Source organism: Syngnathoides biaculeatus, chromosome 6 (assembly GCF_019802595.1).
Source record: "Syngnathoides biaculeatus isolate LvHL_M chromosome 6, ASM1980259v1, whole genome shotgun sequence".
Classification (NCBI taxonomy): Eukaryota; Metazoa; Chordata; class Actinopteri; order Syngnathiformes; family Syngnathidae; genus Syngnathoides; species Syngnathoides biaculeatus.
The window spans coordinates 30,768,349-30,794,569 of NC_084645.1; the positions used below are offsets into that span (position 1 = coordinate 30,768,349).

The 26,221-nt window shown below is 42.1% G+C and overlaps 1 non-coding gene across 1 annotated transcript; it reads left to right on the forward strand.

Moving 5' to 3' along the window:
* The first annotated feature begins 18,564 nt into the window (after window positions 1-18,564).
* On the forward strand, window positions 18,565-18,637 carry trnaa-ggc (transfer RNA alanine (anticodon GGC)). Its single transcript has one exon. It is a non-coding gene; the product is annotated as a tRNA-Ala (tRNA).
* Window positions 18,638-26,221: the final 7,584 nt, after the last annotated feature.

Below are 26,221 nucleotides of genomic sequence, written 5' to 3' on the forward strand. Positions count from 1 at the left end.
GTTTTCACCACAATATCTTCAAACTTTCAGGGATTATGTCAGAGTAAATTGTCTTTTGATTTTGAATGCTATCATATTTGCACAGATGTCCAGTCAAGATTTTGGTCACCAAGCCTTCATTTGATCAGTCTTGAGTGAAGAAATGTCCTCTACAAGGTAACACACAGAAAAATCGGAGGGAAGCATCGTGTATGCAGCCAAAGCTGCTGCTGGCTCAGGTGTATTACAGAAATGTGTAAATACTGCATGTTGCCTTAGATGGAAGAAATCAAAATGATCAAAATGCATACAACACACATGATATGAATAGTTTGTGTGGTCCTGTAGATCCTGTATGAAGGTGGTTTTAAATTCTTATTTCATGAAAGATAGTGTATATCACGTTTGATAGTTTTATATTTTCTCTTAACATCCTCCCCATCCATCCATCCATCCATCCATCCATCCATCCATCCATCCATCCATCCACCCATCCATCCATTTTCTTAGCCGCTTATCGTCACAAGGGTCGCAAGAGTTCTGGGGCTTACTGCAGCTGTCAACGAGCAGGAGGCAGGGTACATCCTTAACTGGTTGCCAGCCAATCGCAGGCACATCGAGACAAAGAGCCACACTCACAATCACACCTCGGGGCAATTTAGAGTGTCCAATTAAGGTTGCATGTTTTTGGGACGTGCCCAGAGAAAACCCATGCAGGCACGGGGGGAACATCCAAACTCCACACAAGCGGGTCCGTGATAGAACCAGGGACCTCAGAGGCCAACTCTTTCCAGCTGAGCCACCATGCCGCCTTCTTATTTAACAGTTCTTCAAATTTCACATTTAAACAAGCGGACAAGAGTGGCAAGAGTACTCACATTGAATTTAAGTGGAAGTACAGATACTGTATTTGTATAAAACAACTACATTGGACAAAGTAAAGACAGATTCAGCACCTTAAAGCCCAAGTGTCATCCCTATAATCATTCTAAAATAGATATTGTAATGAAAAATACATATAACATTATTCAATTCAATGTCTATACAAAATAAATAAATGTGAGCGGAGAGCGCGTCATCCATGCGCAAAGTTGCAGAAGCATCAATCTAAGATATCCAAGTGGTCGCCATATTGGCTGCATCCTCTGTCCGTGACCTCACCCGGACATTCGCCAATGAAAACACGTGGTGCACCCTAACTATGGGAAACAAACGCGCCCCTTCTGACACGGAAGCTCTTTTCGAAAAGGAGAACACCACACAACCGAGTGAAGTTACCGGGGCAATATTACACAATTGTTTCGAGCCCGCGGGGCAATATTCCACAATTGGTTCGAGCCATATCAGATGATATGCGATCACGGCCAAACCGCATCCCCGTCCGATCCACTTCCGCAGCGGAGATGAGCCATCACGGCTCATCGCAGCTGGCTGGTGTGGCTTATGACGGAGCCGAGCCGTGCTACGTCGCAGTATGGGATGAGCAACACAGTCGAGCCGGGGCTGAGTGAGGCAATCTCAATTGGGTTCTTCAGAGCCGCCCCCGTCCGCAAAGCCAGACGCGCAGCCTTCGCAGAAGCCGTGACCGCCGAACGCGTCGCCTCAGCCGGTGTGGCAGATTTTCGGCGCCGTGGTGGCATATCATCAGCCGAGCCGTGCTGCTTTTAGCGGGATGTTCATAGCCGCCGCAGTACTCGATGAACACCGTCAAGCCGGGGCGGATTACACCGTGCACACGGCTGATTGAGGCATTCTTGGCTGGATTCCTCAGATTCGCCGCTGTTCACGCAGCAGTCCGATGCCGTCCGACGCGCACATCGACATATTTCTTAAGCGGATCTTTTGTTATGTTATGAGACAACGATTACGTGGTCCGCCCCAAACTATTATCTTTTTTTAGTAGCTGTATACACACCTACCTGTTATTTGGAACCCACAAAGCTCTCGTCCTCTGCACCCGTGCAATACATTTTTCACAACGAACCGGGTCTCCTGCAAACTTATGAAGGGTAAATACATTCTCTCGAGTGTTCAAGCAATGTCCAGCAATGCAATGAGTCAGCATTTTGGCTAACACGAAGGAACATCGAGCTACCTTCCCGGAGGTAAAACTAAAACAAACCTGTCCACTTGGGGGGCGCCACTGTCCTTTACTTCACTTCCTGCTTCTTCTCGAAAACAAATCCCTCGAGAGGATTTTCATGGCAGGAGTTACAAAAAGCTGTATACGTCAAAATCATGTTTTGTGGTGAAAAAACACATGGGCCCATATTGGCTGACGTTTTTTCATTAATAACATACTAAAAATCATCCATTTCAAGACAGTAGCCCTTTAAAGAATACAGCACTCACTCTGAAATATACTTGAGTAAACAAGTAAAATTGTTTTTGTTCCAATTTAATGCTTTGTTTTAATTAATCATTTATACAATACTTTTTAATGACTGCTTGAAAAAGCCACAAAGTACTTTTGCACTTTTTAATTAATTTACATAAGGGCTCACAATGAGAAGAAAAAAAATAGCTAGCATTGGCTCAGTCTTTTATACCATCAAAACAAGATGTTCGCAAAGCTTGGCTAATGTAAAAAATTGCGACATAACAATTGCAAATGAACTATTTCTGTAAAATAAGTGAAAAATCTACAGTGAAGTGCTGATACCTCCTCACTTCTCACCACTACATATGGGTAAGAATACCTGCCACTGGATAACAATACATGCTACCTCACGTCCTTTTGGAAAACGGAAACCATATCGTGGGCAACCGATTCGTAAATGTGGACCCACTGCATGTGGAATCCAGCAGGGATGACAACATAAACAATGGTGCTGATAGTTGTTCAAAGCAACTGCACGGTGCTGTTGTTGGGATTAGCAAGGTAATCTCGGGGCTCAGAGAGCTCTCTGCAGGCGCATCTCATCAGCAGTATGCGCATGCATGCGTATATTATATATTCTGAGACATTTAGGTTGAGAGAGGAATAGATTTGAGACTGATGAGGAAAAACTAAGTAGGTGAGAGGTTGTGCAGAAGATCTTACGTTTGTCTGGATGGACAGAAGGCCTCCAGAGGTGGACCTGACAGCAGCTGGGGCCTCGCTTTATGTCTTCAGGTGGAGCCTTGGCTCTGCCCCTCTATCTTCAGCTCATGTTTTCAATCAGAGGGGACCATAAATTATTGTCAGAAGTAATCCCAGCTGTCCACGATGGGCCTGCTCCTGGCTCCCAGCCTGTCCTGGTGTATCAAGTCACCGCATTCTGCCACCACTGATCGCAGCCATGCCGCAGGTCAGTCAGCGTTTGGGCCTTCGGAGACATACAGAATGATGTCATGCTGAAATTCTAAAAATCATTTCAATGCAATATACTTTTAAAGAACAATAGGTTGCAAAGGTAGTGCGAAAAAAAAAATAAAACAGTAGCATTGCTCAGCTAAAACGACAAACTATTAGATAGACAATTTAAGATACTGTTTTTATTTTTTTAATTTTACTTTGTTTTATTTTATTTACTTCACAAATTATATTTTTTTTATGTACACATACACCACGACAAAATGATGACACTACAATTGACAGATTACAATATACAGGGTTTCCTCGATTTACCATGGTTGTGACATACAATAATGAGGTATTGATGGCACACGGCAAAGAATTCGTGATAGTGAAACCACAACGTGAAAAATACACAAATTCGGCCTGATCAGGCATGTCTATGTTGTAGTCCTATAATAATAAAATTAATTAAAATTAAATGAAAACTGGAGAGTAGTTTGCAGCCCTCTTATTGGTTTGAAAAGTGTCATATGGTGTACTGGCAAGTTCAAGTTTCAAAAGGAAACAGTTGTTCTTATTTCAGTTTAACACCACAAAAAAAAATGGAAGTGTGTTGCAACTGCAATAATTTTATTCCTATTGTCCTCCATGGTGTAATTTTTGCCTGAGACAGAACGCAGTGTTTATACCTCGTATCAGTAACTTTGTAGTCTGTGATGATAAGAGTGGGCGAGTTGTTAACCACTGAATATTAAAATTTGTGAGAACAATTCTTCCTATTGTGTGGAGCTGGAAAGCATCACAAATGGCAGACTGTGTATCTTTGATCAAGCGTGAGCTTTCATTGTTGCAGGGGGGGGGGGGATGTGCTTTCATCGCTGACTAAAATGAGAGCACCACACCAGTCAGAAAAGTGGGGTTCCCCACTTTTCTTCTGTCCACAAAATATTCTTCTGACTACTCTGGCCAGTTGCCCAAGAAATTGTGGCGCACTCTGCGTTTTTCCATGACGGCAATTTTGCCGTGAAAACTCCCAGCATGCGACGGCGCACCCACCTCTGGCAAGACACTGCTGTCAGAGCCGATCATCGGGAGAGCGGCTGTCCCTTTCAATTAGCCTCGTCTGTCTAAGAACAAGGGCCCGGTGACGGAACAGCCAGGAGAGCAGGTGGGAGGAGAGGGGAGTGCTGGAAAAGTAAGCCCCAAAACTCCAGACGTGGACATAAGTACCAGAGACTGCTGTGAACTAAGACCCTCTGTATCAGAAAAGGCCCTCGCCACGACACATCACTGTTAAAACGAGCAGACTCAATGGAAATGTGGCCATTTGGCACCGAGGCTGGGAATGCGCCATCGGACAAATGAGGCAGATAATTCCCTGACTAACTATATCTTCCTCTCCTTATGTGCAATAGACTTGATGAAGATTGAGTATGAGAAAGAGCCAATTCGCACGATAAAAGGAGCTACTTAAGCAACAGTTTTTACGGGGTAGTTCAAGTGACAAATGAAAGGTGGCTGCAAGCGACACTAAAGGGTCTCCAAGTGGCGCACTGGGAGTACAAAAAATAAAATAAGAAGAAAGGGCGGCAGCCGTACCCCCAGGTTGTTTATTTCGAATGCCACATTCAAGTGGGATTTGAAGAGTCGCACCCTAGTTGACATCTTTTTCTCAGTGGAAAGAGCCTGAGGTGGAGGATGGTAAACATGGGCAGCTGTAGCACAAGCGGAGAACTCCCAGTGGGGCTCGAACTGGGATTTTCCACAGACCAGCTATGGAGTGCAGTCATTGTATTATTTGTAATATTGTTTCATTGTATATTGTACACAAATAACTTGACCCCTATCCATCTATTTTCTATTTTCATTGTTCTCATTTTGGTCACTGGTCAGCAGGAGCCTATCCCCTTTATAGCAGGGTACACCAAGGACTGGTTTCCAGTCAATTGCTGGTAAATGGACAACGTGATCAACATTTGATCATGATTGGGATTATAAATGAGCAAAACCGAGGCTACCTGGGATGGATGTCGACCAAAATATCCTTGATCGACTATTAGGACAGTTAATGATAAAAATGTTATTGAACATACTTTTTAAATATATGGGATAATTTATCTGTGAATATTTTGCTCATGTTTTGATTCCAGTGTCATATTGAACACAATAAGGAGGTTGTTCCATGTCATAAGAGTACTAGTTTGAGAAAGTCTGATGTGATCTGATTTTGAAAGCTATGTGGGGTCAGGTCTGGTTCCTTCTTAAATGGGAGACAAAAGGGGAATACAATGTCCAGCCTCTGGAAAGAGGCAGCGAAGCCAACCCAGATAGTCCCAGTCCCCTACCCATAGTAAATAGGGGGGTTTGGAGTCAGAAAAGGCATCTGTCCATAGAAACATATGTCAAAACTTTAACAAAAAACAGTGACCTCGAAGGAGAAAAACATAGGAAGAAGAAGATGAAGTGAAGTTCTTTCATCGTCTCAGGAATGTTGCTCAAGTTGTTCTCAAACAACAGTGAAATGAATCAACATCACTTCTGCTGGTTCCTGCACCATAGTGCATGACATTTTACATCGGCATCAAGACGCAACCATCCTAACCACCAATAAACACAATTCACATGAACCAATAATTATGTCAATGCCTTCAAATTATATAGCAAATTTGATCAAAATCAATTCAGGATTTGGCTGGGAGAGTTATTATTCATTGGGTATTCAGACAGACAATATGGTTCTAGCGGTTGAAGAAATCATGGGAAACTACATGACTAAGGATTCAGCCAAATTATGCTGGGACTATTCTATACTGCTACTGGCTCATAAGAACGTGAAATTGACTGCAATTGGAATTTGGTATGAAGTGTAACTGTGACTGCAAGCCGGGAACCCCCTAGACCCACCTCAGTGACCTCACAGATGGCTCTTCTGGATGAATGTACATAAATTCACAGACCAACTCCCAAGATCTCCTAGAAAATATTTTCAGAAGGGTATAAATTACAAAGTTGTAGCGCGACTTCAACAAGACTAATTGCCAAGTACACTAATACATGTCCATGTACATACTGGTATTTTATAAAGTCAGGTAATAAGTATGACTTTCTGTCTTTCATTGTTGCGTCATCTTCATGTGGTATGCAACAACAAATTCTCAAACTTTCTTTTTTTCCCAACAATTGAAGAAACTCTACTGTATTAAATATCCTGTGCTTATAGTCGAGGAATACTATACCTATAAAACCAGCAGCAGGAGCGTCCAAAAGTATCAGTGTTTTAACTTGTAAAACTTCACTGTGAGAATGTGACGTGTGGTGAACTATAAATTCTCCTTGCCTGTGACTCTTTTGTCACACGTGTTGTAATTCACTTCTTGTTCACACTCGTCTACTAAATATTACCGTTGGGGTACATTTGCTTGACTCCGGTGCATGTAGTGTAAGTTCAGTGACAGTGTGAATGGTTGTCCTTCTGTATATGTGCCCAAATGCGACTGACTTGTGACCAGTCCAGGGTCAGGCTTTTCGCCCAAAGTCCGCTTGGATAGTTTCCAGCACCCTGTGACCCTGAACAAGTACTGTAAATGGATGATTACATAATTGTGTCGGCGCTGTATGTTTCTTTGAATACTTTCCATAGCAACTGTAGAGTACATGCAAATCCAAATTGAAGCTATCCTTTTTGCTGTACATGTGCTGTTCTGCATGTTTACCGATGGAGTGAGGCAAGCCACTAATCCCATGTCCATTGTAACTTGTTTGTAATGCTATTAGCAGCATAAAACTAGGGTAGTGTAATGTAATACCGTGAAACATGTCCTATAGGCTATTAGTATCACAGCACAAGATCTGAAAATGTATGAGTGTTACACATGGATATGGAACACACCACGTCCTGACTTTACTGTCTACGGGATGACCCTAGTATGTCAGTGCAGTTCAAAGTAATGCCAGACACCAACCTCCAGCTGCTTTTTTATATCTTGCATCCCATATGCATCCGGCTCTATCCATATGTAAGTGAGGATATGACTGTCTCTTTGTTCTCTTACTGTTCACAAAAGAGCTTTTTGACGCTTGCATATTGTATTCACTTCCTTTCATCCTGAGTCAGACAAATGTGGCACAGCAGCTGAAAGAAGACTGAAAGAAATGATTTCGTTGACTTAGATGAGAGGATAAATGTCGATAATAGTCATAGAACATTTTCATAAATTGTGTGTTGTGATAGACTAATGATAAAATCTTAATGAACTTGATGCCAGGCTCTCTCCAGGGCAGTGAACCACATTGGGTGGAAAACTCCCGATGAGGCAAAATCATCACGTCATCAGTCATGACATCATCGATCATGTGATTTCTTCCAGCCAAGGATTAATGGATAATGACTATAATGAAAATATACCCATGAAATTGAAATGAAAGAAAACCCCAAAGATGGTGAACTTTGGAATTTGACAAGCTGTCGGGAAGAATACACCTTAAGAGTAAAAATCTTGCCAGTTGGAACCGCAAGATATTCTTGGGAGATTTCAGGAAATCTCACATTTTCTCTCTGTTAAAGCAAGAACTCTTAACTAGCTTTTGCCTCTTTTTTTGCAATTTGAATTCTGAAAGAGGCAGCAAATTGGACCAGTGGTTCCCCCATCTGCCTCACATTTCTGAAATTCAACTCTGCTTCCTGTGTGGAGTTCGCATGTTCTCCCTGTGTTTTCTCAAGCTTACTCTCACATTTTCAAAAACATGCAAGTTAGGTTCATTCAAGACTCCAGCTTGTTTACAGATGTGAATGCTAAGTGTAAATAATTGTTTGGTTATACAGTATAAACTCTGTGCCAGACCAATATAGGGTGTACGTCGCAATTAAAATCAGATGAGTTTGGCTCCAGGTCTCGAATGACCCTAATGAGAACAAGCAGTACAGAAAACAGATGGTTAAATCTTGGAAATTGGAACAATTATGAATTTTGAGTATTTGAAAGAGCCATGGACTTAACTTGCCTGCTGTCAGGTGGCATAAGAGACCCTTCTAGTGAGCTCCGTTGTCAGCTGAGACAAACTGCTGTTCCCGGGTAGCGCCCCAGATCTGACAGAGCACTCCCCCCTCAATCAGTCACGTCATGGGAAGTCAAGGGAAGAGTACGTGTCCCTCTCCCGGTCACGCCAACCGTGAGACGCAAGCTGTTCCTCTCCAGGTGCTCATTAATGCACTTGTCCTTGATACCGCCACCGTACAGCAATGCAAAGACAAACACACGGCTGCCATGTTCTAATTACACCACATACCAGCTCACATTTCCCAAATAGACTCGCAAATGTCAAACAACTCTTTGCTTCCCTCCCGTAGTTGTTGTTCTTGTCTCACTTTTTAATAATAAAATAATATTTACACGGTGTATAGTATACAGAGCTCCACACATGACATGCTCATTTGTGGCCACAAAATACAAAATTTGGGCCATGAAATAGGTATAAGGGTGTACATTAAATTCTAATTTGTGGGTTTCAAATAGTCCCATGAATAAAAAAAAAATGAGAAACCTCAATTACCGATGTACATACAGTAAGGTTGTAACTCGGCTGGTAAAACAAACTGTCAGTAGTCCATTATGAATTTTATGTTGAATCTCTAAGCGAGGCTTCCTTGAAAAGTCAAGTTTTTCCAGAATGCTCCAGCTGGTCATCACCAGCCTAAAATAAAATGAAATCTGACATTGTGGTCTCAAATTAGCATTTGGATGACACAAATTACCATTTTTTGTGCATGTTATATCTACAGTATTTGATGGCCACTGGTTCTTTGTATTTCAGTATTAGGTGATGAAAAAATTTGCCTTTTAGCACACATTACATCTATACTGGGGCTTTGTGTCTTTTTTTTTAACCCCACGTCATGTCTAGAGGTGTGTGCTGGTACATACACGGTGATAGCTGTATGCAAAAATGGTTGAAACCTTTCAAGTGGAGGACATTGGGAACATCCCATATGGGAACACTTGCACTCCAGCTGAAAGAATTCATCAACATTTCCCAGCAATTAGCATACGAGCATAATTACCATTCCAAAATGATGTGCCAAAACATCACCAAGCATTTCTGTGTCTTCTCCAACTTCCAATACGTCAAAACCATCACCCATTATTGGCTGAAATACAGCACGCTTGTTTGACCCGAGTATTGCCTTGTAGCTGTGATTTTCCGAGGCCTGCTCAAATGTCCGCCGCCGTACCTCCAATGGTTCTTTTTTTCCATTTTGCCATTAAGGTAGACAGTTAATTATCCAGGAGCAGAGAGGCTCGGTCTCTTTTGCCGGCTGCGATAACGATATGCTTTGCTGGGCAGAGAATGAAGAGGCCCTGCCCGCGGGGAGCCTCGTTGATGTCAGGCAATCTTTCAAAAAAAAAAAAAAAAACTCAAGCAATTAAATGCACCATTGCTATCAAGAATCACTCGTGTTATTGAGGATACTGGCTAGCTCCTCTAATGGGGATATTTAGGGCAATTATGATAAAGATGTCAAGGAGACCTCCTCGCAATGGTTGCCTTTACAAGTGCTGGTTCTAAGTACAGGATCACCATGCACACACAGAAAAAAAATGGGTTAACTAAAGATGTGGTCCAATCCCACGTGGAAGTCTTACCTCCACCACTTAAGAATTGTCTCGTGTGGAAAATGTTGTCTGGAGATGCTAAATGGGCTCAACTGTCCTCAGAGTTGAGATTTTAAATCGGCATTCCAAAGCCCATAACGACAGGTCTTAAGCAAATAAACACTCAGGTGGTCAATTAAAGACTAAAGACAAGCTGATTTGTTCCCATTGGATGAAGCGCATCTGGCCCGGGGAGAAGATGGCAGTGCTGCTCTTATTTAATGGCAAACGGAAGCCAGCCATCTGTAAGGTAGCGCACAAAGAGCTCTTTTATGTGGCCATAACTTAAACGGTTTCAACTTTTGCTCATGCATTACCTTTCAAACATTTCACATCAAAGTTGCTTGTCAGGGACACGATTACGAGCTACCGGTCACCACACCTAAAGCACAACAAGCAGGCTCCATTGCAAAGTTAGCATATGCCATCCACATGGCTGGCATGACACCACACAAGCTGACTGCCGTTTGAAGTGGGTTCAAGGAAGCAAAAGGGAAAAGTGCAATGTGCAGGCAGCATGTACAGTCTTTCGTGACTTGAAAGTGCCAAGCAGCTGCTCATGTTCAGTCTAAACCAAATGCTTATATGACGGTTTATAAAGCACATCAGTGGATAATGCGTTATGATACCTGGATCGAGATCGATATTGGACATTGGTCAAGAAACAAAAGGAAAATCCAGATGATGAAAAGCTCCCATGAGAAGCGTTCAGTGGATGTGTTGCAGTCCTGGGACAAGAGTCAAGGCAGGCAAGAAGGCCAGAGAAGATGAAACGCTTAATTCAATGCAGCAGACCGCAATTTTATTTTGGCCATAATCGTAGTAATTGGGCGTCATGGTGGACAACTATTTCGCACATCTTCCTCACAGTTCTGACGACCGCAGTTCAAATCCCAGCCGCACCTGTGTGGCGTTTTCATGTTCTCCCTGTGGCTGCTCTGGTTTTCTCTGGGTACTGCTAGATTGATGGAAGATTCTAAATTTCCAGTGAATGTAAGTGCAAATAGTTGGTTTCTATGTGCCCTGTGATTGGCTGGCGACCAATCCAGCAAAACTGCGACCCTATTGAGGATAACCAGTACACAAAATGAATGGATGGATTGATTGATGGTTGGATGGATGTAATTGTTCTATGTATACAAAAATTAGGAATAATCATTCAGTGAGTATCATGAACTGTCATCAAAGCAATATTGCATATACACAATTAGCGTTCTCGGGTTACAAAGGTGCCAAACTACAACATTATATTTGTAATAATCTTTCATTTGGTGGTGGGTTTTTTTCTTTTTTTTACTGTGATGATGATTTCCCTTTCGCCATGTGCAAATCTTTGCAACACTGGGCAAACTCAGACTAACTGAGGAATAAATGGATGGAATATTTTATTTGAGGAATCCGACACCAGAGTTGTTCTGGCCCCTTTCAAGAAGAATGGCTTTGGCAAGATATGCTCTCACAAACTCTTGGAAGTGCACTTCCAGGCTTGGAGCGAGCGAGCCAGCTGGGCAGCTGCCGTCAATCCATGCAAATACATTGTACAAAAGCATACGTCTTGTCATTTACAACAATGCTCAATTATGTGTACAATGTAGAATGTAACCATGGATGAAATAGCCAAGCTTGCGGTTATTGTCGGCCTAATGTGCAAAAGAGAGCAACGCCACAAGCGGGTTACCGTCATAGTGATTGGATGGGACTCACATATCAAAATATCACCCTTTCTATTATTTCATCCACACACACACACACACACACTCCACTTTGTGGCATTGTGAGTTGTGGGCCAACAATCCAATGCTTGGTGAATTCTACTCCACGATGGTATAAATATCCCACGTTGAATAATCCAAACTCCAGGTTATTATGAACAACAGGCCACAAGATGTCGTGATATCAGACAGCACCAATCAGATCAGATGTTTTCCATGTTTAAATGGAGGAAGTGAGCAGTTCACTCAGAGCAAAGTGTATTTACATGTTAAATATTCATGAGAAAGCTGTCCATCTTAAGTGCCAGGAGAAAAAGACCAACAACTTGTACAACAGCTTGAAAAAGGACATTATGAGCATTTTCAACCCTAACTTCAAAAGAGAACATTAGAGATTACTGAAATTTTCGGCCTATAAACCGCAACTTTTTTCACACACTTTCAACCCTGTGGTTTATGCGGTGATGCGACTAATTTATGCATTTTTTCTAACAGCCGCAAGGGGGCACTCGAGCAAAAAAGGTAAGAGTGAGACTTGTGGAATATACAGTATGTACCGAGGAAGTGACTTTTACCGGTCCAGCCATGGTAGCGCTGCGCTAGCATTTTACTGCCGTGTCTACGTGATTTTTACCGGTATTGTTTTTTTAACCGGCCCTAGCGTTAGCTTTAGTGCGGCGCTAGCGTTAAACACTCTGTGTACCGTCTTTGTAAATATCTCTTGTGTCAATGTGGGCTTTAATGTGGGCACTTGCGGCTTTTACACAGCAGCTGCCTATGATTGTACCAAATGGTATTTCCTTTACAAATCTAATGGGTGACCAGATGCGCTCTGTAGGCCGGGAATTACCGTATACAAAAGGGGGAAAAAATATGGAAGACCACCTTTAAGGATGGGCCAGAAAGCCCATATACCAGAAAACAATACAAGCTTAAAGCCCCAAGTGTTCCAAAAGATATTCAAACCCAGATCTCTTGAGTCTGAGTCAGACGTGCCAACCACTAACAACACTGTGTTACCTCCCCACCCTAAAATCAATTACCTTTTTGCCTTTGTCAGATGAATGAGAGTAATTTGTCTCCTTGCCATTTGAGTCATTCTGGAAACCCCCCCTGCTCGGAATTATAATAATTTTGAAAAAGGTCATCACATTTTTCTTACACTATCGTGGTAGAATCACACAAACAAAAAATAGAAGAGAAAAGCACCTGTGGATTTGAAAATGCAAATCCATTAAGGCTTTAGGATTGGTATGTCTGCACAAATTTCCTCTAAAAATATCTGCTGATTTTCCCAGTGATGAAAGGTTATGCAGCGTGGTGGTTTGACGAACTAGTGGAGACTGCGTTTTACACACAATTGAAAAGTTCTGGGATTGAACTCCAGCCTGCAGTTGGCACGTTGCAGTTGTGCTTGTGTGGTTCTTCTCTAGCTGGCTTCATCTTACTCCCACATCTTATTGTGTGAATCATGTGAGTGAAAGTGTAGCATGTCTCTAACCCAAAAACCGGTGGGATTGCCCTGAGCTCACCCGCAACCCAAGCACAAGTACTATAAAGAATGGATGTACCTTCTAACCTGTGGTTGGGGGAAAAGAGAAAAAAAAGCAAATTAGGCTACATTTGCATTGCAGGTCAATTCAGATTTTCTTGCCCAATGTTACATGTAAATGATTTTTTAATGTCACGTGAATAGTAAAGTCCGGAATATTTTCATGAATGACCTTGGCCTTTTTCATCTGCGGCTATAAATCGAACATGTATCCGATGCAAGCCCAGTCCAGACGCTCCTTATTCATCAGGAAAAGGTGACAAAGTTCTCAATTGTTCAACAAAACATTTATATTTATACTTCTATCCTGTCAGAGCTACATTGTGTCTTTGTAGACCTAGAGAAAACCTATGACAAAGTTCCAAGAGAGGAACTGTGGTACTGCATGCGGAGGTCTGGTGTGGTGGAGAAATATGTTAGAATAGTGCAGGACATGTATGAGGGCAGCAAAACAGTGGTGAGGGGAGCCTGAGGCGTAAAAGAAGAATTTAAGGTGAAGGTGGGATTGCATCAGGGATCAGCTCCGAGCCCCTTCCTGTTTGCTGCGGTAATGGATAGGCTGCCAGAAGAGGTTAGACTGGAATCCCCTTGGATTATGATGTTCGCAGATATTGTGATATGGTGTGAAATGATGGACCAGGTGGGGGAACAATTAGAAAGATGGAGGCATGCATTGGAAAGGAGAGAAATGAAGATTAGCTGTAATAAAACAGAATATATGTGCATGAATGAGAGGGATGGAGGGGGAAGAGTGAGGCTAGAGTGAGAAGAAATAGCGAGGGTGGACAACTTCAAATACTTGGGGTCAACAATACAGAGAAATCGTGAGTGTGGTAAGGAAGTGAAGAAACGGGGGTTCGAACAGTTGGCGGAAGGTGTCTGGTGTTCCATGTGACAGAAGAGTCTCCGCTGGGATGAAGGGCAAAGTTGATGATGGACGGATTAGAGACAGTGGCACTGAGGAAACGACAGAACTGGAGGTGACAGAAATGAAAATGTTGAGGTTCTCAGGGTAAGAAATGAGCGAATTAGAGGGACAGCCAAAGTTGGACGTTTTGGAGACAAGGTTCAAGAGAGCAGACTTTGATGGTTTGGACATGTCCAGAGGCGAGAGAGTGAGTATATTGGAAGAAGGGTACTGAGGATGGAGCTGGCAAAGGCAAAAGAGCGAGAGGAAAACCAAAGAAAAGGTTGATATACGTTGTGAGGGAAGACATGAGGACAGTGGGTGTTAGAGAGGAGGATGTACAAGATAGGCTAAGATGGAAAAAGATGACACGCTGTGGCGACCTCTAACAGGACAAGCCGAAAGGAAAAGAAGAAGATGATACCGTTTTTTTATATTCTTGTATACTTTCTACTTAAGGTCTATTTGTACTCACACATGTGGCGACAGCGCTGACGTCACTGCGGCTATCCCGCGCGTATTTTGTCATCATACATCTGCGCAACCCATGTGCGCAGTTTTGAAAACGTGCTGCATTTCTTCACCAAGTCAGAAGAACTACGGCTGTGATTGTGTAGGATACCTCTGGGTGGACTTTCCTCAACACATTTCGGTCATTTCCGGTAGCCGTATTTTACTTTCTTTATACTTTATTTCGTGATGTGTATATTTGTCATTTCTGTAAGCGTATTGAGACTGAGCAACATCCCTGCAAATGTAAGAAAAGTGTTGTGCGGAGGGATTTCTTTGAAGCACAAACTACTCAATCAAGCGAAGTTTGTCCTTCTGGACTGGCGCAACAAGACCCATCGCTACCCCATCACTCATGCACCTCCTCGAGATGTCCTGCCCATTTTCACACCATCTTATCACTACAAAGCCAGCATGATGACTTTTTTTTTTTTTCTTTTCCAGCTCCACTCCCCTTGATGTTTGCTCTCCAACGCTCCCGCCGTTTGTGAGTTACGTTTTTCCGTAGAGAAAGGCAGAAAATTACCTCCAAATGTTTGGCCGGCCGTCAAAAGAAAGCAGCAGGAATCCGGAGAAAAGAAGCAGTACTTTGAATACAAATATGACTGCCGTTTGACCTTTTTATCACTACCTGCATGTTTTAAGAGACTATATGGTAAAAGTTATCATACAGTAACTGAAACAAGGTCAGTTCATGGTGGGAGTCTGACATTTCAACACATAACATAACATTTTCCGTATACTGTACAGTAAAAAAAAAAAGACATCCAATGTCGACCACAAACTGTTCCAACATTCAATATTCTAATAGGAAATATAATTTTATTTATTCAAGGCTCAAACCAGCATAAAACCTTTATTGGTTGATGTTTTATGAACTTTTCTAACGGATGTCCATCTCTCAAGAGAAATTATAGAAAACAAAATTGAACAGCTCATCCTAAAAAGGTATCGAAACACATGTATAGCAGAGGTCTCAAACAGGGGGCCTGCTGGCCATTTGCGGCCCAGGAGTTATTTTGTAGCTCCCACCTTAATACAAAAGCTTAAATTTAGTGCGGCCCTCGAGTTTTATATGAATGGCACTTTTACAGTGTTGTGTCGGTTTGGTCAAAGTGAACCACTTTTGGGTTAAACGGCTTGCACGATATGAAGTATCATTATGTACTAAGTACTTGTTGGAATTGGGCCATCTTGTGGCACTAAGGTTTTGTTGCAGTACAATAAAAAATGTTGTCGCCCAGTTCATGCTATGATAAGCTAAGCAAAGGTATTAAAACTTTGAAAACTCTTTCGGTGTACCGTCTTTCTTTGTAAATATCTTGTGTTTCAACCTGGGTTTCAATGTGGGACTTGCAGCCAGGTGCGGCTCATGTATGCACCAAATGGTATTTCCTTTACAAATGTACCGGGTGAGGCTTATAATCAGGTGCGCTCTGGAGGCTCAAAATTATGGTAGTTCTCAATTTTTAACTAATGTCAATGAATCATCTTCCCACGCCACCTTTCATCCCTGAAAAAAAAAAAAAAAAACTGAGTTAAGGGAGTTCCTCTGGCCGCATAAATTGTACTTACCATCGTCATTCGGAATGAAAACCCTACAAATCAGCTACGCCATTGAAAGCAAAGTATAATCTTCCAAAGTGCAACGGTGTGAGTCATACTGACCCAATAGAATTATACATTCCCCTTCACACGCATCATGCCTGGGCAAGGAACTACAGGGGGTGGACCACATCAACACCGTGATCTGCAGTGTGCATATATAAACCACAAGCAAAATGATGGATGGCATGTTTGACACTGATGTTCTATTGTGAAGTGGTAGCCCCCTCCTGTAACTCTCATAAACACAAAAAAGTCTCAAAACTCTGCATGCATCATGGTCTGCGTAAGTGAAGTTGCGTGACAGTGGGTTTCCTCTTGAAAAAAAAAGTGTGGGCGTATTTGCATGATCCATAACGCAGAACGAAGAAGAAAATTAGTCACCTTTGCACTTCTATGTGTCCCAATCTACTTGCTCAGTGGGTTGGCGACAAAAGCAAGAAAGCAGCAGTGAGAAGCTTGCCGCATACAGGCGGAATTCTGAAGCGTTTGAGGCAGTGAAAAATAGTGCTAATTTGAAGGTCATTTAAAGAGCGCCAGGCGGTACGGCTCGGGAGGGGGGCCGCAGAACAAGTGCAGGGGGAGGCCGCCTGTGTCGCGCCGCTGTGAGGTAGGCGCTCCAAGCGTCTCTCTGGTACCCCTCATCAATCTCCTCCATCCACTGAGACCTGCCTTTGACCCACATAGCTGCCAGTGGGGTTTGGGGCGGGGGTGGTCGCCTTTATTTTATTATTGATACCTCTGCTTCACATGAGCTCAACCGACCTGAGCCAAATCAGCAGAGAAGCCACAAAAGGTCACAGAACCTCAGATGGACATTTTGCCTCTCGTTCACACTCCAAGTGACAGGAACATCCTCTGACATTATAAAGTAATGATTTGACTATTTATCGAGAAGACCGCAACTAAATTGCCTATCATGCCTCTTACCTTTTCCACTTCACACCTGCTCAGTTGGAGGCGGTTGCTTTTCCACCACACAACTGTACCACGGAAAAGTGTGAAAACCAAGTCTTAGAAGACATTAGTCAAACCAAGACACACAAACAAGAATGGTGGAAGATCTTCTGACTTTACTTCTCAAAACAGAGTTTGATAGCATGTGGTACCTTCTTTCAATTCTTGGTGACAACTGCAGCAGTAGTTTCTGGAAAACATGGCAGTAACAGGAGGTTCCAATACAAGTTGGGTGTCAGGACTGGGTTACCCATTTTGTTGAGATTGGCAGATCCAGGAAAAAGGAGTACATTGATTCGTCGTCTTTTCCTTTCGGCTTGTCCCGTTAGGGGTCGCCACAGCATGTCATATCTCGTGCATCTTCCTCTCTAAAACCAAGTGCCCTCATGTCTTCCCTCACAACATCCATCAACCTTCTCTTTGGTCTTCCTCTCGCTCCTTTGCCTGGCAGCTCCATCCTCAGTACCCTTCCACCGATATACTCACCCTACCACCTCTGTACATGTCCAAACCATCGAACTCTGCTCTCTCTAACCATGTCTCCAAAACTTCAAACTTTGTCCGTCCCTCTAAATAAGCTCATTTCTAATCCTATCCACCGTGCTCACTCCAAACGAGAACCTCAACATCATTTCTGCTACCTCCAGTTCTGCTTCCTGTTGTTTCTTCAGTGCCACCGTCTCTAATTCGTACATCATGGCCAGCCTCACCACTGTTTTATAAACTTTGCCCTTCATACTAGCGGAGACTCTATTGATATTGATGCAAAAAGAAGGGAAGAGCAGCAATGTGAACTAGTGTAATTTGAAGTCAGCGGTCTGCCGAGAGCGCAAAAAGCGACGTACGCAGCCACAGCAGCCGACAAACTGGATGTAAACAATGAAAGCTTTGGCTGCTGAGCAAAGGCGTACCTCAGAAATGTTCTGCTCACCACTACATGGATTAAAGTCAGATAAGATGTAGTTTTGTACTATGTTTGAATCAAAATTAATCAGTCTTTTGTTCGACTATTTTTGTTTTGATTTTTTTTTTTGGTTGTTTTTTTTTTTGCCCATGCCTACACTTAATGTGTATTTATTAAAAAAAAAAAAACACAACCCTATGGGGCCCGTTTTTTAATGTTTTGGCTTTGGCAGGCCACAGAATTCACGCAAGAAAAGAATAAATACACTGACATTCCTTTGAAGGCAGCACGGCTGTTGTAGCTTCTCACATTTAGATAATTAGAAGCTTGGCGATAACATTGCCAGTGAAATCTGCGATCGAGACAACGGGACATGGCCAGTGAGTCTCTGTTGTTAAACTTCACTCTGGTCATGTTGCACAATCGTGACGTGGGTCTGATACCCATTGAAACAATCTTAGATGACCAGCGTGTAAATAGCTAGTGTTACCAGAAAGATAAGAGGTGAGGCCATGTAGCTCAGCGGTAAGAGCACTGGTTTGGCAAACCAGGGGTTGTGGGTTCGTATCCCACTGGGGCCTCCACTCCCTGAGAAGGGTTGCGTCAGGAAGGGCATCCGGCGTAAAAATTGTGCCAAACATATATGTGCGTTCATCTGAGATGACACGCTGTGGCGACCCCGAAAGGGACAAGCCGAAAGATACTTACTTACTTACTTACTTTTTACCAGAAAGATAAGAAGTCAAAAAAGGGGGAAGATTGGAGGGCGAAATTGTTGATTTTGTCAGTCTATGAAGTCATGTTGAGACGTGTCAGGATGTGACTAAAGCAGTGATTGCTGTAGACACGACATGCTATGGTGACGGTTCCGGACCACTTGTCCTTTGCACGTGCATAGATTGAATCATTCCATTTTCCCAACGGTTTTCTCACAAGTTCCAAAAAAAATGACATGCTAGATTGGTGTTGTTCAGGCTACAAATAACTCCCTTCAAATAGTACCTGTCAGTGGAAAGGATTTATTTAGCTGTCAGCCTTCTTTCACGTCAAACTTCTTTCGTGTTAATCTTCATCAGACGTTAGCGTTGACCTTAAGTGTTACATGATTTAATTTAAAGATCGGTTTTCACAATAGATCCAGACAAAGACCCATCTCCAGGAAAATAATGTGTCATTCTTTGCAAAATTGAGTAGAAACAGACCCTTCAGATGTTCAAAGCCCTTATTATTTGGCGTTGTAGCTATGGAAATGTTGTTTTCCTGCATTTTGTGCTGCGTTTGTGTTTTAAGCGGACTGAGACAAAGAAAAATCATTTTGTAAATGTGGTGTGGTGAGCAGTCGTTGATCCATGTTCCAGTTGCTAAAGCGCTGAAGGAGATAAGGCTCCCGTCACCGCAATGCTAAGCTAAAACTTCAATTATGAGGCAGGCTACATGCTGTCAGCGCACAAAACATAGTTATTGGTTTAGCCTGCCTTTGTTTTAACAAAGAATGCCAGCATCACCTCCAAAGCGCCTGGTAATCTTTGATTTTGACACTCAATAGAAAAGCGCAAAGAAGCATTAGGGGCGAAAACAATTGCAGATTTGTTTTCTTCGTATCCCTCAAATTAGGCCAAGGTTTGAGGAGGGATAAACAGAAGTTTAAGCCACTGAGAGTCTTTGCCTTAGCAGAGAACAATTCTGTGGGAAGGCAACACTATTGTCTAACACTAGGACTGGCATGGAAAGATGCCTCTGGATGGAAAGAGAAGCTTATCTTATCGTTCTTCAACTTTGGTGAGTCTTTGTTGTGGACAGACGCAGTGGGCTGGAGAAAAAGTACGGGTGCCTGGCTCTTATGGCCAGCTTTGTTCCCGCGTCTCCTTAACAGCATTACGTGCTTAAAAATGTTCCGATGCAGCAAACAGGAAAACAAACAACATTACTGAAGACATTACCATACAGCGCATTATATGGAAGTTGGAATACCCATTTCTTCAAAAGAAGTAAAGAAAGAAAACTCATGATACTGTATAAATAAACAATGGCCAAAGCAATCGTTATCAAAAAAATGTATTTTGTTCTGATGGTGCGGATCCAATTACCAGCCACTCCCCCAATAATAAGCCGCTGTTGGTCCCAAGTATGGCTTAGAACCAACTGCCATAAAAATTGTGCAAAACATATCATAGGACAAAATGTTCAGAATGATCACACTATTGCTAAAATATATATATATATATAAATAAAAAAAAAAAAAGCAATGGGTACAAGTTAAGCATTGCCCCTTTTTTTATTTTGAATACAACAAATCCCAGTAAAGACTTAGTCAACCATGTGAGCGTCCTGTCCGGTTTGCATCATCAATCGTCATCGTCAATTGTTTGTTGTTGTTTGTACCAAAATGTGTCACAAGTAACCATGTGTTATCGCTCTCTTCTCTTATTAGTCACATCGATGTAAATAGATTTGCTTTCACGATGAGGAAATACAGAGGCACAAGAAACCACTGAATGGTGTTTTTTGCTAACTGACTCATTGACTGCTGCGGACGTTTATACTGGTTAACTAAAATCCAGCCATTTACCGCTACTAACTGATACTCATATTTATCAACAGGCAGGACAGGGAGAGGTTCACGCCCAGTTTGTCAGTGAAATTCATGGTTTTAACCAATATAAAGATTAACATATACCAGGATGTTTTGGGATTTGAGATCAGCATAATTTTTGAGCAGGATTCTGCCCAAATTCATTAGTAGTTTGCTAGACAGATGATTAATATAGACAAATGAGTACAATTGCTTACATTTCAGAGTTCACTAATGCCGAGAACTGATACATAATAATGTAATTTTACATCCAGCAATCGTGATTAAAAAAATATGTTTTTAATCAGAAGAGTCTCTGCAACGATGAAGGGAAAAGTTTATAAAACAGTGGTGAGACCGGCCACGATGTACGGATTAGAGATGGTGGCATTGAAGAAACAACAGGAAGCAGAACTGGAGGTGGCAGAAATGAAGATGCTGAGGTTCTCGCTCGGAGTGAGCAGGTTGAAAAGGTTTAGAAATGAGGTCATTGGAGGGACAGCCAAAGTTGGATGTTTTGGTGACAAGGTTCGAGAGAGCAGACTTGAATGGTTTGGATATGTATAGAGGCGAGAGAGTGACTATATTGGTAGAAGGGTACTGAGGGATGGAGCTGCCAGGGGAAAGAGCGAGAGAGAGGAAGACCAAAGAAAAGGTTGATGGATGTTGTGAGGGAGGACATGCGGACCGTGGGTGTTCGGGAGGAAGATGCACGAGATGGGCTTAAATGGAAAAAGATGGAACGCTATGGCGAACCCTATCGGGAGAAGCTGAAAGGAAAAGAAGTTCAAAAACCAACAATTGTTGAACATGTCATACGTTTTACTCAAATCTATCTTTTTAGAGTGTCTTGTCATTTTTGCCTTAAACGTCGCCTGTCACGCAAGGCGCTTCAGTTATATGATGTCTCATTCTGACCACTAGGACCTCATATGACAGCTGGCTATGAATTTCACAGACCACTCCCTGAGAAGGGTTGCGTCAGGAAGGGCATCCGGCGTAAAAATTGTGCCAAACATATATGTGCGTTCATCTGAGATGACACGCTGTGGTGACCCCGAAAGGGACAAGGCGAAAGAAACAGACTACAGAATTTAAAACTGTGTATTTGTTTTTCTAAAATGTAATGTTTCGTCATAATTCTTTAATTATGGTAACAGTTCCAGAAGGTCCACTGTTGTTTGAAATGGCTGCCAACGTCGTGTGGTCACCGTTTTGTCGGTTGGGTTTGGATACCACTGTTAAAAGGTTGTTTAAATGAACCTCGTACGATGAGATGAGAAATCAAAGCAATGTAATCATAGTTTTACAATTTTTAACCTTGTTTTTGACCATTTTTAGATTTTCAAATTTTTTTTATTTTTTTTTAATTTATAAATCTTATACAGTTTCGGCCTCGTTCCCATTTAAATTGTAATTTACAAATCCTTGAGATTAAATGATTTAACAAGTATTTAATTACTCCTAACACATCCTGCACCAAAGGATAGTTGCTCATTTAGAAAGGTCTGATTATTGGTCCTTTGCCAAATTAGCTTTTTACGGAAGGCAAAAAAAAGTTTAAATTCAGCCTGATTGTCTGCGTATATGTCTCATCCTCTTCGTTTACAATTTGCACTTTTATAAAAACAAAAAAATACTGAACAGGTTTAACATTTACGATAGTTAACCACTTTCTGCGCGGATTCAAGGGAGCATGTATAAAAATATCTTTGCAACACAATAATATTTTTGAGACCTTTTTCAGGCTCGCTGACTTTGATGGGCGGGGGGGTGCATTGTCAATACGTATATAACCCGTTTTTAGAGACGTCCCACCTTACGGGGACCACTGAAGCCTGGCCGGTCAATCAATTGTTCAGTCTGTAACACATTTCCACTGTGTCTTTGAGTCTCAGTGGAGAAAAACAGCCGAGTGATCGGAAGTCTCTGTATTCACTTTGGCCGGTGCGAGAAATGTTAAGTGCTTTCCTTTAACCCATCAGCGTCCTCCCCCACACATCCCCTGATTGTCCACAAGTGCGTACCAAACACCCACAAATGTCTGAGAGGTCTGAGACTTTAAGCCGTGTCACTGAGGGCCTGCTGTGAACCCCCACCCCTCTGTTTTCCTCCCCGCCTCCGCCCCCCTTGTATCTGGACGCCAGCCTGACATACCAGAGCTTGTTCGTTAGCGCATATTTTTACCGACCGTTACTAAATTAGGAAGCCAGAGGGAGCAAAGAGCTGTGCGGCTGCCAAGGCAGAAGAAGAAGGGGTCTGATCAGGCCTGCGTTTGCCCAGGGCGCATGCCAACCCGAGCAGCTTCATTACCAGCCACTTGGGTTGCAGAAATAGAAGGCCCGGCAGGGAGCGAGGCCAAGAGCGGCCCTGAATGGCCAGCCAAAAGCTCACAGGACAAACAAACAAATAAACGGCTCCTCTCATGGCACGCCAGAATCAACCGCCGGCAAGGAGCCGTAAGAAGTTACAGGTATCTTAGGCGGCCTTGCGCGTGATGGGGGCCAGCTGAAAAGCGGCGACAGAAACACGGCTAGTCTAATATAGGATACATTTACCTAGAAAAGTGTCTCCGGAGTGTAATTTCTCAAAGTAGCGGCAGAGACATAACTCCTTATTTATTTGGCATTGATGTTTGGCGCTATGTACATTTCCTCTTCCGACTAGCAGGAAGAATTTATACTTTGTAAAAGGACAGAATGTTGTGAATGTGGCTATTTATGTGCTTTAAATACACCACTCAAGCCTTCAAACTACTTATAGCGTTGGTCTTCAATTTCACAGTTACAAAACTGGAGACATTGTATAAAAATAAACCTCACTCACAGGACATGCAATTCACTCTCAGAGTTAGTCTTTAAATGTTCTTATTTGTACTGTACATGTTTAGAAAAGATGTATTTTTTTTCATGGCTGAAAACATCCAAAGACTTACAGTAATATAATGCTGAATTGTTGAGATACATTTTAAGCATTTTTTTTTACACTGTTTGAATTTATCTGATTGTGTGTGGGCGGGGCTACACAGACTTATGATATCACAACATTATTTTAGTTTGTTTAGTTGCTTACTTTCGAGCCTGAGTTCCATCCCCCACTACAGTTTATAAATACAAAAAAATGCTTTTATATGTTGTTTGTCTGTGCTCACTGGTGAGTTAGCTGTGCTTGGCCTCCATAACTAGGCTCAATTCGTACTCCAGTTAGCTAACGATGAATGAAAATGCCTCTCCGTTGGATGCCTCAATTTACAGAACAGCATGGCGATATTTTTTTTTTCAGGTCTGCAAAAAACTAGGAAATCGAAAACTGATCGATTGACTTTTTAGAGACACGCAGATGGAGAGCTGAAACAAACACCACAAGTCGTCTTTGGAGTGCGCATTTTACGACAGATAGTTCTGTAAACTTTCACTAGAAACAACATTTGTGGCTTTGTGGGTATAGAATGGAGTAGCGCAGACAATCTAATTACTTGGGCTTCATCCTATCATCTCACTGTCGTCAGGTGCTGTCTTCAACTCACCAACATCAAGGGGAAGTTGACTAGTTGACTAGTGTTGTTATTTTTAAGATTATAGTCCTAATAACCCTTCAATTTTGAAATTGGGCATCCTAACGTGATATTACATCATATAAACTATCAGCCTTGACAATGTTTTGGCGCATCCATTCGACACGCCCACACCGTCAGACAGCTGAGAGGTGGCCCTTATAATTCAAGCTTTGAAACCTTATTTTATACACTTGGCGATTTTCTTCATTGATTCAAATTTGGCTTGGTTGTTAACATTACTCTTCTGTGCTTTGCGTCAAATTCACATGCCATTTTGGGGGGCCGCTTACTGCCACTTTAATTGGTCCAGAAATTATTTATCTTATCATAAATAATGTCTTTTAAAGCAGGGAGCAGGTGGAGGAACAATTACAAAGATGGAGGCATGCACCGGAAAGGAGAGGAATGAAGATTAGCTGAAGGAAAACAGAATATATGTGCGTGAATGAGAAAAGTGGAGGGGGAAGAGTGAGGCTACAGGGAGAAGAGATAGCGAGGGTGGACGACTTCAAATACTTGGGGTCAACAATACAGAGCAATGGTGAGTGTGGTAAGAAAGTGAAGAAACGGGTCCAAGCCGGTTGCAGCAGCTGGCGGAAGGTGTCTGGTGAGTTATGTGACAGAAGAGTCTCTTCTAGGACGAAGGGCTAAGTTTATAAAACAGTGGTGAGACCGGCCGTGATGTACGGATTAGAGACGGTGGCACTGAAGAAACAACGGGAAGCAGAACTGGAGGTGGCAGAAATGAAGATGTTGAGGTTCTCGCTTGGTGTGAACACGTTGGATAGGATTAGAAATGAGCTGGGTGCTGAGGATGTTGCTGCCAGGCAAATGAGCGAAAGGAAGACCAAAGAAAAGGTTGATGGATGTTGTGAGTGAGGATATGAGGGCAGTGGGTGTTAGAGAGGAAGATGCACGAGATAGGCTTACATGGAAAAAGATGACACGCTGTGGCGAACCCTATCGGAACAAGCTGAAAGGAAAAGAAGTTCAAAAACCAAAAATTGTTGAACATGTCATGAGTTTTACTCAAATCCATCTTTTTAGAGTACCTTGTCATTTTTGCCATTTTAAATTCCCACTGCATGATTTTTGTCACAAATATCTTTCCCTTAAACGTCGCCTGTCACCCAAGGCGCTTCAGTTCTATGATGTCTCATTCTGACCCCGAGGACCCCATATGACAGCTGGCAATGAATTTCACAGACTACTACAGAATTTAAACTGTATGTATTTGTTTTACCAAAATGTAATGTTTTGTCATAATTCTTTAATTACGGAAACAGTTCCAGAAGGTCCACTTTTGTTTGAAATGGCTGCCTACGTCGTGTGGTCACCGTTTTGTCTGTTGGGTTTGGATACCACTGTTAAAAGGTTGTTTTAATGAACCTCGTAAGATGAGATGAGAAATCAAAACAATGTAATCATAGTTTTACAATTTTGAACCTTGCTTTCGACCATTTTTAGATTTTCAATTTTTTTAAATATTAATTCATGAATCTTATACAGTTTTGGCCTCATTCCCATTTAAATTGTAACTTACAAATCCTTGAGATTTAATTGGGACAAGCCGAAAGGAAAAGAAGAAGATCGTAAATAATGTATTTTGTTTATATATCAATCCCAGTGAGGTATACTGACAGGTCTAAAATTAACTGAACAACTTACCAGGTCCAGATTTCACCGAGTCACAACATTGGTGAATAAATTCTACATAAAGTTTCTATGAATTTTTTCCTCGTGTACTGTGCTGTGAGATTTTTTATAATGTCAAATATGTGCCTTGGTTAAATAAAAATCAGGAAATCTTGCCACAGGCCATTCAAGAACAATAAGTTGCATAAAAGGCACCATTCTCCATTCCTCCCAGCAGAGTGACATCTTACATAAGCAAGTTCAATAATAAAAAAAGGCCTATCACACTTGTATTATACTGACATCTTGAGGTCGTTTAGGAATATTACAATAATATTACAACATACATGCGCTTCACAGAAAAAAAAACTACTTTGAACTCCAATGCGTCCTCATCTGGGG